Here is an 18,385-nt window from a genome sequence, read left to right on the forward strand (position 1 = left end):
AACGTGGAGGTATGTGCCCAATCCATGTAACGTGTTGAAGAAAATGTGGTATCAGAAGGGGACAGGAGGGCCAGCTGAAGAGAAACAGGTGCAATTTCCTACTCTGCCACAGATCTGCTGGGTGATCTTGGGTGACCACGCTCAGTGTCCCCCTCCTGCAAGCACGGCTAACAGTCCTGATGCTTTTCTGACCAAGAGACTGATAAGTCTCTTGGGGACATATAATAAGAGATGAGTTAGAGTATAACCAGAGATGTCTCGTTAAAGGGCTAGAAAGAACTGAAATGCTCAGAAACCTCTAAGAGCCTCTTCATGACGTCAAACAATGTCTTGCTCTGCTGTATGGATAAGGCCATTTTGCTGTGAAGTAGCTGAGAAGCAGTGGTGTCAATACCTTCAAAATTCAGCAATAAATTCAGGTTTGATCACCTCTTCTCCATTCCTTCTAGGGAGGCAAAATTTCAAATCTCGGATAAAACTTAAAGGTACCTTACGCTTTTCCCCCTTGTCCCCCAAGAAAGTTTAGGGCTGAGTCTTAGATGGGTGGATGGTGGTTCCGCCATTAATACATTTGCATTGAAATACAAAGCAAACCCAACATTTATAGTTAGGAAAGTTATTCCAGGAAGCTGTGAGAAAGTAAAACAATAAGACATCATTGGGGAGCTTATTTTAGAGAAAGCACAGCAGGATGTGCAGCCACAGAAAAACAATATTCAAAAAATCTGACCTAGATATCAGTATTTCCTAGTGACTAGAATTCATTAAAAACAACAGATTAAAGACGTACTGCACAGGATTCTTTGAAGCCTGAGTGTCACATTCAGCTTAAATAACCCAACGCAACTTAGCTAAAAATAAAAGCAACTTTTTTTTCCCCGTTACTGAAAAACAACAGCAAAGCAAGCTGAGAGTTCTGCTATTAAGAGGTGGCTAATAATAAGTCAGTATGAAGCAGAGCTCTGACTTTGTAGGGTTTTATATGAGTGAATGCTTTCTCTGGCTATGAGCAAACCTGATAAACTCGCAGACCTGAGTGTTGAGTTCAAAGGGATTCCAAATGCAAAAGCAAAACTCAGCAGAAAGCCTCAAGGTTTCCATATTATAAAACTAAAGCATTTTCACATAATTTTAGTGGAAAATTATGATGATTAAATTATGCTGTCTCATGGTAGCAGTGTATTAGCACACGTTAGGAAATCTGCTTCCAGACTTTCCTACTTCCCTGTTTCTCCCTGACTGCTATGGTGAAAATCCTTCTTACAAAAGGAGGCTCAGTTGTGTCCCTCACAGAGAGGAAGAAGGGGAAAATCAAACCTTTCCCTCCTTGAGAAACCTTTTGAGTTGCGCTGAACACAGCCCCAAGTTACCTTTCCATTTCAAGTAGCTACTCTCGCATGCTTCTATACTCAAAGTTAAGCACGTGCTTAAGCACTATACTAATGTCAAAGTGCCCTTCTACATCAAACCTATATTCACCTCACAAGTAGATGTGACTTCCTTTAAAAGCTTTACTGTTGTGTAAGCATGAATAAAGGGGTGAGATTCATGGATTTGTCCATCTTTTTCTGTAAAAATAACATCACGCATCACAAAATACTTTCTAGTGTAAATTCAAAATCTTAGATGCCTGCAGAAGGTCCTCTGGACATCTTCATGCCTAAAAAGATCACACTCCCCACCCAACAAAACCCATAATCTAATCTCTAGTCTAAAATTTCCTAAAAGAGAAGAATCACAGAACTGCAACTAACACAAACACACCTTCATGCTTACCACATTCAATGAGTTTGACAGTTTCTTAAAGATTACTCCGGAAGCAGCTTGGAATTATACAACTGCTTTGTACCCCCTGACTGCATGGTTAACCATTTGTCACTTGATAGTATTTACTTTTGCCCTGAAACAGTTACAGGAGCCAAACTAAGCTCTTACCTTTTAGAAAGCACTAAAATAACGTAGCAGGTGAGCGTGCTCCCTTCTAGTCGTTATTTACTTACTACCCGTATTTGACATTCGCTTCCTATCCATCAAGTCTTTTCCAAGCAAACTCATTCAGGAAGGTCAATTAGAAGAGGGCTGCAGTTACTCGCTAATATAGCGCCCATTCGTCCCCTGAAGACAGCAAAGTACTGGTCAGCCACGTTGCAGGAAAGAAAAGGTTCGTCGCAACTTCTGCAGCCTGGGCAGTAAGCAGTCTGCAAAACAATCCCTCCTGGATTTAACAGCAGTGACTGAAGTGGTTGCCGGTCCTCCCGTCCTCTTCCCACACCACCCCATGGCTGCAGTTAAATCGGAGGAGTTAGTGACTCCAAGTGCCCAGACGCCTCAGTTCATGTGCTGTCTCAACAACAAATAAAACCGGAGGGTGGATTACACTGCCCTGGGGCTGGGAGCTGCAGTGGCCGGGGAGCAGGCACACTAGTTTTTGCTGCTCAAGCATAAGGAATTTCACCAGAAGAAGGGCAAAGTAATCAACGGTAACTTCTTAAACTGCCTCGGCCTGAATCAACGGAGCTCTTCGATCACAGCCCACGGAGCAAAATCCAGCCCTGCTCCACAGGCGCTCCATATAAATTACCCACAAAAGGATTTGCTAAAGTATATCACAGTTGGCTTTCTTTTGTTGCCCCAATCACTAACAAATCTCTGGACTGAAATTTGTTATAACTCATTTCACCAAGCAGATGACATGTCATCTTAGACAGGCAGTTCTGCCTAGTAAGGCAGCTACCTGTGTGGCTTTGGATCTTGGGCAAATTTGCAGACTTACCAGAAAGAAATGCGAGCAAAACAGCCTCGTGTGTTTTAACTGACTGTACTCTTGTATTTTAGAGTTACTATTTTTAGGCCTCGCAGGCTGACGTTTCTCCTTGCAGTAATGGGAAGTTAAACTTGTTATCTTGGGGTCAGTGCTCTTCCACCTGGGATTTCTGCAGAACGTCTCAGAAGTCTTAATACGACAGGCGCCTGTCCACGTGTCTCTAGTGACAGTGACTGCTTGGCAGTCATCTACAAGACCTCCCTAGCATTCTCTTTCTTACTCTCAAGAACAACACATTACTTCACTGTATTCAGACTTTAAGACTACCTATAATGTTGAACTGCTACAAGGTCCTCCTGCTGCTTCAAAGATCTCTGGCAGCAACCTTTTGCTGGATGGTCATTTACTCCGTTTGGTATCTAGTGTTTCTGCAGCTGTTTCCATCATCTCGAAGTTCAAAACATCATTATAGGCTGAACGGCTAACACAGGCCATGCTGCTCTGCTACTGCCAACGTGCACGCTGCCTTCATCCCTCTGCCCGACAACTGAAAAGTAAGGTTGCTCCCCATTTTTACCTGATCCCTTCCTACTTTAGAAGATTTGAAAAAAGACTCTTCCAAACTATTTTGCTATTTTACTGTTCAATCAGAATCATGATCCTTTTCTCCTGTAACTGGATAGATGATGGATATTTGTCCTTTGGAGGATGCCATTTCCATTGAACTGCACGCAGTCAAATAGTCCTCTCTCCTGCCTGATGTTCCAAATGAATGATTTGGGACCCTACATTAACCTTGGCAGCTAAAATTGTCTAAACTGTTTAATGCTTAATAAGGGAGTTTCTTCTTCTATGCATGAATCTGAGGTTTCCACTTTCAGCTGCCTGAATTCCAGAAAAGGGAACAGCTTGCTGTTCTTTTTTATTTATTTGCTTCATTTTACTTGAGCCCCTTCTCATGAGGAACATTTCAGTATGATTTTGGATCTTAAGAATTAAATTCTAGGAGAAGCTGGCAAGAACAGTAGGAGACGGACAACTGCAATGTGCCACCACACTCATAAAGTAAATGGCTGCTTAAGCTCCAAAACAGGAGCTCATTCTGTGGGGACACATATCTGATCTCTGTTACACTAGGGACACACCAGGAGCAGCTTCATGACACTGACTGGATTTACATCAGTGATAGAGGAGAAGGAAGTAACTGGTTTTATGGAATGTACTTCAAAAAGTTGAAGACAAACAGCCTGTAGGTCCATCATCCTCACTGCCCTGAGTCTATACAGACTCGCAGGATGAAATTCTGGGGAAAAAAAAAACAACTAAAACTCTCGACTGAACCTTTTTTTTTTTTCACCCAAGATATTGCTTTGGTCACAACAAATATTGCATTTCTACAGTAGGGTCAGCAAACAGTTACGCAAGCATCTGCTGTATTTCCTTGAATTCTCCTTTATCTTCTCCATAGGGAAATACTGGAAAGTCTGTCCTTAGGGAAGGCTGTCCAAAATCTGTACTTAGGCTGTAACTAAGCATTGCTTTGGATCTCTCAAGTCTCAAATTCAGTAAAACAGTTATATTTATGCTGAGGTTTATTTCTGCTGAGCAAAAGGCTTACCGATGTGCATAAGTCTCACTGAAATCAAAAGGATTTAAAACATATATTTACACAAGGGAGACAGATGCAAGCATAATGTTCAGCTGTTCTACGGAGATGGGACTTAAACAAGTCAAGCCAAGTAACAGATTAAATTTAAAAGTACTGCTCTGGGCTCCTGTAATAGCACAGTAATTAAGATGTGACTGCGGAAATGGCAAGTCACACCCTGTACCCCTAATATACATTGCAAAGAATATACTTATAAATAAATGTAATGAAGGTATTTTAGACATATCCTGGTCGTACCACGCTCTTGCCCCTCTCTTTTGAGCTTATTTTACTACCTGTCTGGTTGACTTCACCAGGAATAGGAGATTCCCGGTTTCCACATGAAGACTTGCTCCCATCACTGGGAGATAACATATATTAAAGTTGAGAGAATGTAAAATTAATGTGCCAAAATGCAGGCAAATCACCCCAAGTATGAGTCCCCTCAGACTCATGTCATAAATTGTTATTATTTCAGTCCCTACTCCAGAGACACTGGAAGAGACTGTGGTTTAAGCCATTGTCTGAAACACAATTTTGGTGATTGTAAAATCCAGTCAGGTCCACAAGTACAAATCCAAATTATCCAAAGAGACTGATAGTTATACTGTTCTCCAAAGTCTTAGTATGTCGCAGAAAAGTTGGTGTGCGTAGAATTTACAATCAGAAATAACTTATTTAAAAAAAAATAAAAATCCAACTGCAGATGGATACAAGAAAATGACTTTTACATGATTTTAGAAAAGCTCTTTTGCATTTACAAAAGCAATGAATTTTAAGCCCCACATCTCAGGCTTGAAAGCCTAGAAGTAGCTGTTTAGCAAGGTAGAGTAGCAAGTGGAGAGCTAGTAAGCGATTGACACATTTATAATACAGTTATACACATTTATAACATCATTCTGGGACGATCATAACCTGATGATGTCCACCTAGTGTATATACTTTATAAGGGCATTAAAAATACATACATAGATTATGTGTAACATTATTAAAATTGCAGCATATTGTATATTGAATTAATGGACTTTCCAATTATACAAATATTAGTACTTCTTCCAAAAAAAGCAGCAAAAAGGAATTACCTCGTCCTTTCACTCTTACAATTTAAATTAAAAAGATACTGAAATTTATATTAATCAAAATGCAAGAATGCACCAGTTTCACTGGAGATTTTATAAGATTATTCTCTGCTTTGCTTGTGGTTGTGCTCCTCAGACTTATTGCTGCAATTCTCTTGCAGTTCGGTTAAATGTCAATGCACCAATTACTTTAATAGTCAAACTGTGCGCTATTTTCACCACACAGTCATTCAGGCTTGTCATGTTTGACAAATCCAGTAATTGAGATGAACTCTTGGAGAATACTGACATGGAACCAGTCATTTCCTACTGCACAGCATTGACCTCCGCAGCATAAACCACAGAGGATTTATTCAGCAGCTTGAAAAAACAAACAGGCTTGTTAAGTTTAAGATCATCGTTTCACACTTCTCCACTCGTTTCCTTGTTCATTCACTTTATGTTCCGTTGGGGTGGGAATTAAAACATTAGGAGCACTTTGAATAAGCATGGAAAAAAGGACTAGAGCAAATATTCTGAAAAACTATCGTAAATTAAGAGCTGCCTAACAGATACTAGAGGCTGAGTGTAGTGTCAAACAGCTTCAACCCCTGCCTCAATCCTCCCCTCCCCCTGAGCAGCTGCACCCCACCTTCATCTCATTAACAGAAGAAGGTATTATATAAATTGCATAAAGCATTTATGGAACAGTGCTTGTTTCCGTCGGCCATTACCATATGTTAATCCTCACCGGGACAGGTAGGCAACGCACTGAAACCTCAGGACTATCCCCATTTACCTGGGATTTCACTGAGCCAAAGGCAAGCGCTGCAAAACCTACCCAGTGTGTACTTGCTGGGCTGGCAGGTCCTCGGGTGATGCCCTTGGGACAACCATCAGTATTTAACGGGCCTGGACAGCCACAAGCCCATCACATTTTCTACAAAATTTAGCCCTTCTTTGGATGAAATGCTGACATTTTATATAAAGGATAAGGAAAAAAGTGAGTTGTGTTCAAAAGCAAATTGTGGGTAAAAGTATAAAGAAGAAATAACCCACGCAGACAATACCAGCTTCCAAGAAGTGACCTTTGCGGTTGTCAAAATTAAACATCCCTTTGAATGTTTCTGACTGCCTTTATCAGAGACAGGGCACATGTTACCAAACTGGGCTATAAGAGACCTTGCTTCACGTCCCCTCTCCCAAAGGTTTTTTGCTTGATCTTGGGCAAGTGAATTCATTTATCTATTTTACAAGCTGATTGATTGCTCCTCCCTGGAGTCTTTCAAAGACGCGTGTTAACACGCGTGTTAATAGTTAACTATTACAGGTCACTTAGATTCTGCAGGAGATAAAGACCTCTTAAGTACTGAAGACAGTCTGTCCATGTAATTTTTTTAATACATACTAATTCACAACCAAGTGTACGGCACCCAAAGCTGAAAGGGCAACAGGAATCATCTGAGAAGGCAGAACTAAGAGCAAAAGACTTCTGTAGGAAATGAAGAGCTGGAAATTACTTGTGTAAAATTCTATTTCCAGGAAAAAGAAACAGTTTGCATGCCCAAGAGAAGGGGAAAGTGAATAAACAGCTGCACTCTGACTAAATTACTATACTTTTGTTCTCATACTGTTCCCTTCCAGTGTTACATTTTCAATTAGGCAGGCATCGCCCACCTAAGAGACAGAGACCAGAAACTCAGGAGGCTACTTAGAGCATCTGGTAGCGTACAAAGCCAAGGAGCTGGTGGGTGCGAACCACAACACACTCTCACTGCTGAGAGTCACTTAACCCTTATCAAGGAGGAAGGCAGTAACTGTCCCTTCAGCCAGAGGCTCCAGATTTCTCCCTCTTCCACAGGAATGCACAAGTTCTTCATGAAAGCCGGTGGTCAGTTACTCATACATCATGCATTCAAAGAGAAATTAGCCCGTGGTACAGAGCGCAGCTGACTGAAGCAGTTCACTGCATTTGCCTTGAGGAGTCTGACTCAAAGAGAAATAGAGGAACGACTCTAAACACAGTCCCGTTCACGGTCCCGCAATCCTTAGTATCTCCACTGGTCACATGCAATGCGTGTCCATCCTTACCGAGTAGTGCATTCCCAGAGACCATGAATTAGCTTTCTGCCTTTTCACATGACGCAAACCCAGTTGAGTCTTGTGATGAGGAACAAGCGGTAGCAAGAAGGTCACAGGGGAGACCAGGCATTCTCCCAAGGTACTGCACACTGAAAAGAGGTGTTCACTGAAGGCAGGGTGGCTTCTTGCACCATCTGAATGCAACTGCAGCTGGTGAAGGAGTTTCCTTAAGTGTCAAAACACTACATAGTCCTAATCCGCAGAGTGTCTGTAGGCACCACCACAATGCAGAGAGGACAACTCCTTGGGTTTAGCTATGACCACCCATCGCTAAGGCGCATTAGGAGGGAGGAGGGTTGCTGCCTCTCCGAGGCAGAGCCACAAAGCCTGACAAACTGCACACGTGCAACACAGTGGTCAGTGCTCTGCCCTCCCCCGCACTGTACAGCAGCCCCGTGCTCTAAGAGTCCCCACCAGTCTTCCTGACTGAGTGAAAGCAGGTTATGTCCCACCTGCCACTGTGTATTGGACCAATTGTTTTCTTCTTCCTTCCCCTCCCACCTGCTGGTAGATGATCACATTATATCTGTAGTCCAGACAACTTCACTACACATGCACCTGAGCAGGAGATGAATGTTTTCCATCCAGAGACACCAGCCTTGCTCCTCAACCTCCAGGGCTTCACCACCTCCTGTAACAGTGGGGCTCTGGCAGAAAGCCTTCTCCTTTCCATTAATGAGGAGCAGAGCAACATGCTAATTGAGCATACCCAGTGCTTTGAGGTCTGCATTGGGCTGCTTACTGCTCAGCAGGCAGAGTTGGAGTTGTTGATCGTCATATATAAAACTTTAAACAAGACATCAGTCAACTGCTCAGCCCAGCTCTGGGAAACAGGGGGAAAAGCATTTTCCTGTCGCAAGACACAGTAAATCCAAATCTGTGAACCCCCAAAACATCATCCCCTTCCTTCCTCAGTAAATCCAAGCCTGGTCTGATGTATCCAAAAGACTGCCCCCTCTCCCTGCACCTTCTTGCCATAGCTGCAGAGCGGATTCTCGCTGTTGTACAACTCCGATACTCCCCATACGGGCAGCAAACTGTAGACCACAGCAGGGAGTAAGTTCTTCAAACAAACTGGAACATGACGACCTTCAGGGTATGATTAAGGAAAGCTGATCCTTATGGCAGCAGGTCTGCACTCCATGACCTTTTGAGGTGCCTTCTAGCACTTTTCCCAATGACTCTGCTTGCAAAGCCCCATTTATTAGACATCATTTGTGGCAAAGGCAGAGCTCACGTTCCCAGGTGGTACATGCAATATATTGGTCTGCTAACTTAATTTGTTACCTAGATAAGGTTATCTTTGTTATCTGGTCACCAACACGCAATTCAGATTAGTTCCCAACAGTAGTTAAAGTTCTATTCATGGGGTCAGCATAGATAAATCACACACAAAAAAAATCATGCTATTATTAGCCAGTGGCTAATAACTAAGGAAGTATCTGAGAAACTGCTTTCCAACATTTCCCTTTTGCTGCCAAAGCAACCCACAGTACAAGAGATGGCTGGTAATGATTACATGAGAAATAAACATGCTACAGAAAACTCCAGATTTACACAATTATTTTGTCCTGCATAAAAATCCAGGGAAAAATGCGTTCACAATATATGTGTTCCTGATAGTTGGAGGGGGAGCTGTCTCACGAAATTCATCTTTTCTTTTAATAATCAGTCATCAGTATTTCTCATGGAACATTTTCAGGCCCCAGAGGCTGTCAAAGCCACTTTTGCTGACTGCGTCAAAGTCAGTCATACCTCTTGTGACAGTCTGAAAACAGATTATCACAACCTGTAATTTTTTTTTTTTTTAGGCCACATCCTCCTTCTCTACAGTCAAAGTCCCAGCCAGCCAGATGTCTGAACATCTGAAAAAAAGACTCTGCTCTTGCAGAAAGAGGCAGCAAGGACAGAGGAGCAGAAGGGCATTATTTATGGCTTTAAGTTGGGAAAATGGGTGACCGAGAGGAGCAAAAAAGCATGAGGATCAGCTAGGAGGATTGTGGTTTATTGCCTTCCAAGGATGCTGCTTTGCAGGGTGGCCTGCAAGCCAGGCAGGTGGGTGTCTTGGTTTCTACGAGACTCTAGGATGGAAGAAGAAATGATACGGGGCACTTGTGATATGTGTTTACAGATATATGTTTAAAGCTTTAACTCTTCAGGGTCTAAAAACAGGACCGACGTCTTGCTGTTTGGTGGAAGGACAGGGATCGTATCAGAGTATTTACCCAGAGCTGTAACAATTTAGGGAAGTATCAACAGCCTTTCACCAATAACTAGATTGCCAAGGGGCAGGGAAAGACATCTGTTTACAAACCTGAAAATATATGTCTGTTTGTGGGCTACTGATCATGCTCAAATATTTAATCACAGTGGATTTAAACAGCGATTTGCTCTCAGTTACAAAATTAACAAACATTCCTTTCCTTAAAAATACATTTGTTTTTCCCTCACAATGTTATTTGAGGTTGCTTCTTAGATTTTTTTACTCACAGATGCTAGCCTATTTACTCACTTTATGCTAGCCTATTAAAATACATAAATCAGAGCCAAACTATCTTCTAGATGTTAAAATGGCAGTGCTCTGTAAGAGAATTCGTAACGCCCATCCATTCATGTCTCCAACCTCCTGAATTACTTAAATCTGTCCGTAAAACACCAAACATACTCGGCGGAATGGTCAACAACTATGAAGAATGTCATAAATTAAAGGACTTATTAACACCTCTGGAATGGAGGAGTTAAAGGGCCTGATGTCCCATAAACAACCACATACTCTTTTGAAATCACAGTAATCATTTCAATCTTGGAAGCAATAATTTTTTGGTTATGTACTGAATATATCACTTATGTTAACATGAGTGATATTTAATATTCCTTACGTTTACATTGCCAACAAGTGTACTAGGTTTTTTACAGAACAAAAGATGTAATCCTTGCCTTGGCAGGCTTATGGTCTTCAGAGACGAGAAATGTGAGAGTGGAAAGACAACAGGAAAAGAAACGGGCAATTCTGTGTCTCCTAAACTACAGATCCGTAGTCGTATGCACAATGTTTAGTAATGACATTCGTGTGCAATGCAGTTACTAGAGTGTATTTTTTGAAGTGCCACTCACAGTCTCACACGTAGAAAGGTCCGTTCACATCAGTGCTGCCTCCCACGAGTTACAGGAAAAAGGGAAGATCCTAATAGGATACAAATGGCTCCGTGAGTAACTCTCTCCTCCCATAGCCATGGAAAACTGAGATAAAACACACTCAATTCGGCCATAATGCTGCTTTCACAAAATTACTGATGTAGATGAGACAAAAAAAAAAAAAAGACAATAAAAGAACAGAAATAAGGGCTTTTCTTGATGTGAAATGAGGCCTCTTTGTAATCACGTTTGCTTCATATGGCTCTGGGGGCTGCCACGCTTTTGGCAAAATCTTCTTTGAGTTGCTAAAGCATAATCTCACATCCTAGACTGAGCTTTTTAATTTATTTTGAGAATTTAAACCATTTTGGCCATTCTAAAGCAGTGCATTTTACGGCATCTGTGTTTTCTGTCATAAATTTGGTGCATATTTATATAGAATTTTTACGTATAAACATCTATAGATAGATATAATACGCAGCCTCCTTTATATATATATACTTGCCTATAACATATAGTATGCAACATATTTTATGTATATGTATTATTATATATATCATATTGTACTACACCCTTTTCCTGCAAAACTCATTGTACTACCTAAATAACAAGTAACGATAGAGGATGTTCATTATGCCTCTTGGGCTTGATACATAACTGCAGTTTTACTCTTTTATGCCTATTTAATTAAACTGTAATGAAATAAGAGTGCAACACAATTCTAAAGCTGGAAAACCTGAAAAATGAGCCAGCTATACTGTAGCATGATTTTCTAACACCTAACCCCAATATCTTAAAAGCACTTTACAGGCTCAATCTGCATATTTATCTTTTTCCCTTTGAATCTGGAAAAGTAGAGTAGCTGTTGAAAATTTTCTGTTAACTGCCCTCAAACATCTGTTGAATAACTCTGAGAAAATATGAAATAAAAAGGGTATCTTTAATAGAGGTTTTTTCTTTATAACTCTTTCATATACAAATTCATAAGTGTATACTAATATATCACCCCCTAAAAACCAACAGAAAGCATCAAATTACTTTGAGCGGAAACTTAATTTTATTCCTAAAGGCACAAACCTGCAGATGCCCAACTCTACTGCTCACACGGAGAATGAAGCCAGAATAAAAGTTTCCAAATGAGAAGGAAAAGAGAAAAAGCTGTTCACACAATAAAAATAAATAATAAGATGCAAGAACACGCACACAGAGAGGAAGCCTGTCTTGGTGCTACAGTAAGGAATCATTATTTGAACTCATGTTTTTGGTTGGTTTTCATCCCACCAGAACCCTATCAACAAAATGATAACCATATATTACAGACTGCCTACTTACTGTTAACACACACTTAATCCTGCCAACGCTGGTTCTACAGAAAACATTATCAGTGTGCAACCATAAATGAACAAAATTACCATCTGCACGCTGAAGAACAGAACTGCAAACATAATTATATCTCTTACATGTTGTAAGTACACAGTCGTTTTAAATTTGGACTTATAACCTGTTTTTCAAATAACAGCTTCAGTCTGCTTCCAAGTCACCAAGGTAATGGCTGTAATAAGTAGCTACACCTCGTAATCAGCAAATGTCACAATAAGCATAGTGCACCTATCTATCTAATCTTTTTTGGCCACGTTATTGTGGTTTATGAGCAGTTTTACCACCCATATGTTATGCTGTCATGTTCTTCTAAAAGCTGGTTATTAGGATTAACTGGAGAAAGTGAAATATGAATGCCTGTATAAATTGCAGAGCTGAATGCTGCTAAAAGCAAAGCGTCCTAGGTCAGAGGAAGACATGCCATGCCTTGCAGGGCACGCCACTTATTTTGGAAGGAAACCCACAGAATTTGCTTTGGCCTCTGTGAGGCTTTCTGACTCGTTGCACAGTTGGCTTTGTATGGAAAACGACAGCTGACCCTCATTTATTTCTACTCTACTAATATGCAGCATAGATGTCCGCACAAAACAGTAGAATCAATCCTCCTTCTCACCGACTTTAAAGCCAGATGTTGTAATGTCCGTGTTAGTCATCACATTAAGACCACTGTACCTTATGAGGAATTATTGATATTCCTTTCTGACCTTAACAATACACCAAAATTCAGAGGACTACTTTCATTATTCACCAAATTAATGGCGAAATCAGACATATATAGATGCAGACACCTTCATTTTTCATACAAAATACAAGAGAGACACACCATGGGGTATAACAACAAACAAAACGAATTCCCCAAAACCCGCAAAAACCTCTCGGGGATCTATGACCCACAACGAATTATGACTTGCATAAGAACCAGTACTGTAAGGCTGCTTGGGGCAGGGGACACACACAAATCTCATTCTGTGACGTATTAGCAGAAGTGCTATACACAAAAGACAGGAGACAATTATTGCCCTCCACTCAGCACTAAGGAGGCCCCAGCTGGTGTTTGGAGCATTGCACGTGAGGGAAGCATGGAAAAATGGGAGAGAATCTAGAAGAAAGCAACATATTTAACAGAGGTCCTAAAGTTCTGACCAGGAAGGAGAGACTGAAAGGTGTAGCTTCTTAGTCTTGGTAAAAGAGGAGAGTTTTCTGAGAAGAAAATGTTCTTGTAAATGAGGACAGTGCTGTTTTCATCCATGTCTGGACAAAAAATTACTGGTTTAACATGAAATTTATTAAAAAAAATTAAAAAAGAATGATTCTGTGACTCTAACTGATAAGAGGAAAAACCTTCTAACTAAAAGGACCGCTAAGCATGGAAGCAGACTACTGCATACAATCCGCTTTGCTGCAGATTTTTAAGAAAATATCCCGTAAGAGGTACCGTAACTATAAATAATTCTCCATCCCTGTGGAACCCAGTGACCTTTAGAGATCCCTTCTAGCAGAAGCAGTGTAAGAACTGTGGTTGTCCACACAGCAGAGAGGAAGAGATGAGCCCCTTCCCTCTGCAGCATGGCTTCCCTCCTCAGCTGAACAAGAGGGGCTGGCAGGGCTTGGTGCTCCCGCCCAACGTCCTGGAGGAGTCACCCCCCCAGCTTCTCAGCCCTGCAGTCTGGTATTTCTAAGACTGAGAAAATAGGGCTGAATGAGAAAACAAGGCTGAATGGCAAAACTCTATTCTCCTGCATGGAGGAGAAGTCAAACAATATACTTTCTTCACAAGTCCACTTGTCAGCACATCATCCAAAAGCCCTCTGCTGTTTCTTAGAGCCATCTTCCTGGTGGTTTTGTAGCTACCTCTGGCTATTCCCGCTGCTGGTTCCCCCTGGCCTTCCAAGCCTTCTCAAACCTTTGCATAGACAACAGCTCCCCGGGGAGCAGTCTGCTGCTCTTGTAGGAACCTGGCTACATAAAGAAGCTGAATGACCTCTTGACGCCTATCCTGACAGCAAGGCTGAGATCTACCCACAGTATATTATGATGTATTTATCAGTAAAGCACTAGCCAAGATATTTCTGTGACACCTTTTGCTACATTATTAGAATGGCAATTTCAGTATTGGAAGTTCACACACTTCTCCAGGGTGGACTCTTCTCCGTTCCCAAGTTTCAGTATCCTTCCTTTCTGACGCACATATCTTTAAATGTCTCTTCTGTCACTGCAGAAGCATTCCTTCAAAAGAACATGAAGCTTATAAACTGGATGAGATGAAACCTGCCTCTGAGATTCAGGAAAAAGTCTTTGGCCGTGTCCGGTTCCAGGGAGTTTCATTCTGCACGCGATCAGCATCACTCTACCAGAGACATGCAGCTAGCGTGGCAATCCATAGACAGAACAGCATCCATCCCAGTACTCTGATGACCTTATACATTGAGTGAGCCCACAGTTGGCTGCCAGAGCAAACGGGATGCCAGCTGATGATGCACAGCGTCGGCGCTGTGTGTTCGCAGTGCTATCCCTACTAATGAGGTAGGCTGCTGTGCTCCGCAATAGCTCAAGTTTCTATGGAGCTTTTATCTTCAGCTTCAGTGAGTTACAATAATCCAGCCTGGTTGTGCAGAACATGCTCATCACTACTGCTAGATCCGTGCCAAAGAAAAGGAAGCATAGCTTCTTGGACAGCCAGAAGTAGAATAATTAATTTCTGACTATTTCTAGCATCCTGGTATTGAAATACCAGCTAGAGTAGAATGCTGCACGGAACTTACAATGCTTTGGAAACTGAAGGTCAAGTATCTTTCCAGAGACAAGGGGCCACCATCTCTTCTAGTTCCCTGAAATTACTCACACTAGATACAGTTCTATGCTGTGGCATGGACACAACATGAGCCAGTCTCTCTTGCTGAGTAATTTAACGGTATCTTGTGATCTCCATGTCAAAAACAGTAGGAAGATCAAGTATGGATGTTAATATGATTTAAAAGGTACTTTGCAGTAGCAACAGCTAGAGACACAATTAGATCTCTGCTAGTCATGGAAATATAATGAAGGATTAGTGTAATTACATCACAGTGGTCAAAATAAAAGAGCGAAGCACTGCATTCTTTTTGGTGTCTGTGCTCATTTGCAAGTTTGAAGTAGCAGTTCCTTAATGCCTTAGCTATGACAATGTACTGAGAAAAATGGTACTTTAAAATATATATTGAAATAAACACTTCTCTGAATCACAACAACCAAACATTATGGTGTAGATGTATGAGAACACGGGCAATGTTGAGTACTTTGCATTAGAAGCTGCTAGTAAAGTAGCACCTCATAGGTGAGGTGACAAGTGAAAATGTTCAATATAAACCATCTTGGTGGGGGTTTTGGCAGCAGCCAGAGGAAGCTGATGGCTTTTTATCCCAACAATGTGAAGCGAGGGAAGAACTGGCTTTTCCCAGTGACAGAATCTAGAATACGGTCTGAAGAATCTCGAGGGCATCTGCTCACGCTGTTAATGACAAAAAGGGATTACCAGGATGTTTTCCCCTCTGAGGTAATGCAATGAAAAAGACAGAGTTGCACATTAAGTGAGATCAACATCTGACCCTCCATCGAGGTCCCAAGACCCGCAGTACTTTCTGCAACAATACCTTGTAATGCAAAGACCTCGAGTCAGCGAGTGTGCCTGATGGGCACCCACACAGCCAGACATTATCAGAGCGTGAGGACTTTCAGCCTGAGCCACGTGCCAAAGGGTGCCCCTGCCTTGTTCATTCACGCCCTGCCGGGATAAGACAGGCTTGCCTCACAATGCAGTTTTGCATTTGGAGAAGACACGTGACCTTTTGATTTCTCCATCTATTGTAGCCTGTTGCTTGCTATTACCAGCCGTAACTGCACGTTACTGCAGGCACTGCCTTGCAGAACACGACTGGACAAAGGTGAGCAGGTACAGCACCCATCCCATTCCCACTCCACTGGAGCAGCAACCATGACTTGTAGCCACCTGCAGGCACAGTCATCGGCACAGAAGCCCCTAAGGAGCAATCTCATTTTAGAGATCCCAGGCACGTCAGGAGAGCACACCTTCTTCTATGCCCCTTAGGGCTGCAACATGCAGCGGTGGGATGCACACCTAGTCCCTAGCAATACCCTCCTCCCCATTAGGGGCTTGCAAATGAGCTCAGCATAATCCAGTCCTACTGGTGATGGTCCACTGGGCATCACTTTCTCACATCCCGCCAAAGATTAAAAGGGTGCAGGTTGCTTCCTCAGCCCATGAATCTCATGTAGTATCACCAAGTAGTACTCAGTAAATCCTCAGCTGCTGCTATAACATGAAATGAAATGACCAAGCAGCACTATTTTTAACCGCAGAACACGTTACTCATCATGCAATGTATGCTGCTGTCATTCTCTGAGGGAAAAAATGCCTAATTGCTCACATTATATTTCACTGGAAATATAACAAAGAAAACAAGACAGGCTATTGGAGGATGAAAATAACCATCAAGGCAACATGTGGTACAAGTGGGGTAACCTAAGAGGTATTTATTCTGAAGACATGTAAAATATAACAGGAGTTTTGAGAAAAGCACTGCCAATTAAGGAAATCATCTAACTTACATCAAGGAAGTCACATTTACCTAAATACTATTTGCTTAAGCTGAACCCATATTATTCTATGGGGTGGCATGCAAGATGGCATGCCACTTATTCAGTAGCATACAAGATTGATGGAATCCTGACGTTTGGTTTTTTTTCCCCTATAATATCCTTTCTGCTGCTCTTTGGGACTCTAACGGCGTAATACAGAAAGGTAGTTTTCTGAAAAATTATAGCGGCTGTCACTTACCTTTGAACATATGGTCAGTTTGACAAAATCTCTAGCAGCCTTATGGCTTAATACCTGCATGGGTACGTACCTTGTTTTCGCCTCAACAAGCAATCGTACAAACCCATATCTTTTTTTCCTTTCTGCTGACTGCCCATCACTTGGCACACATTTACACGGAGAGAAGCATACACGGAAATAATAATAATAATAATTAATAATAATAATAATAATAATAAGGAGTGACATTACATTTCTGCAAATGCGATAGGCAGTCATTTCTCAAGATGCATGTCTGTCCTCTGCAGGCAAACCTTGGGGACCTCCAGAACAGCTGCTACTTATTAGTAGTCTATAAATCTGCACACCCAGAAGTGTATTGGATGTGCTTGGTTATCTATCAGATATGCGGAAAGGTAATGGTGTGGCACACATTACAATTCATGAATTCACTTTTTGTGGTGCCTTTTTTTTTTTCCCCAGAGGTACATTCGGGCCAAATCAGTGGCCTCCAGAAAGCGGCGATGATGCAGTGCACAGCTTGGAAATCCATTCATGAGGGAGGGTGACATGAAAGATTAATTAGACATTGGTACTTTCTGGGGCTACAGTTGTCATTTTTGTGGAAAGGCACCTGTTACCTGCAAGTACTTACCAGGTTTGACAAAATGGGGCACAACTGGACACAAAGCCTTTAAAAAGTCATACTTGCAATCGAAAGAGTAAATGTTTAAAGGACACCACAGCCATCATTCTACACACGCGGTGCGCCACGTGGAAGAATGGTGATGCACTAACATTGCTGTTAAAAGGTTTGTAGTAATGACTACCTGCTAAGTACAATATAATTAGAGAATACTTCCCTATGAATTAAATGCAAATACTTTGATATGTGACCGAGCGAGCACATTTAGTTACTATTAGCATATTAAATACAGTTTAAACCCCATTCTCAAGCACCTGATTTTTTTCCTGAAACGGCAGTCAGGCAGAATACAGTATTTCCACACCAGGGGCAGGAGGAAGCGGGGGGACGGGGGACTGGCAGGCTTGGTGAGGCATGAAAAATTGAATTTCAGCGAGGCAACGGAAAGGACATTGTTGGGCAATTACAGCGCTCCCGCGTTCGCAGCCCGCCAAGGCTGCAATCATCTGCGGCGACAGCGTGGTGTACGACTCCCCCAGGGCACCGCACTCCAGTTAAATCAATTTGTCAGAAGGGGGGCTGCCCCCCTCCCTTCTGCAGGGGAGGCCCAGCGGAGCGGGGGACAGCTGGGGCACACAGCTGTCCCTCCACCGCAGATCAATTAGAACATCAAAATTCATCTGCTAATTAGCGAGCGCGTACAGAGGGGGAAGAAACCTCCCTTAAATGAATCATTTCCACGTATTAATGAATTCAGTGACATCCCGAATTTAGAGCCTAGCCCAACGAGATGAGACGC

At 42.0% G+C, this 18,385-nt stretch overlaps 1 protein-coding gene across 5 annotated transcripts in view; it reads right to left on the reverse strand.

Moving 5' to 3' along the window:
• Positions 1–18,385, reverse strand: part of LOC128904962 (poly(rC)-binding protein 3-like) — a 525,202-nt gene that overhangs the window by 90,186 nt on the left and 416,631 nt on the right. For 2 of the 5 annotated variants that reach the window (XM_054190154.1, XM_054190150.1), the window contains exon 2: positions 10,727–10,796. The exons of the other annotated variants lie outside the window; for them this stretch is intronic. The gene's annotated coding sequence lies outside the window, so the exon portion shown is untranslated. The remainder of the gene's footprint in view (positions 1–10,726; positions 10,797–18,385) is intronic. 5 annotated transcript variants of the gene reach the window in all.

The sequence above is a fragment of the Rissa tridactyla genome, chromosome 2, assembly GCF_028500815.1.
Source record: "Rissa tridactyla isolate bRisTri1 chromosome 2, bRisTri1.patW.cur.20221130, whole genome shotgun sequence".
Taxonomy (NCBI): Eukaryota; Metazoa; Chordata; class Aves; order Charadriiformes; family Laridae; genus Rissa; species Rissa tridactyla.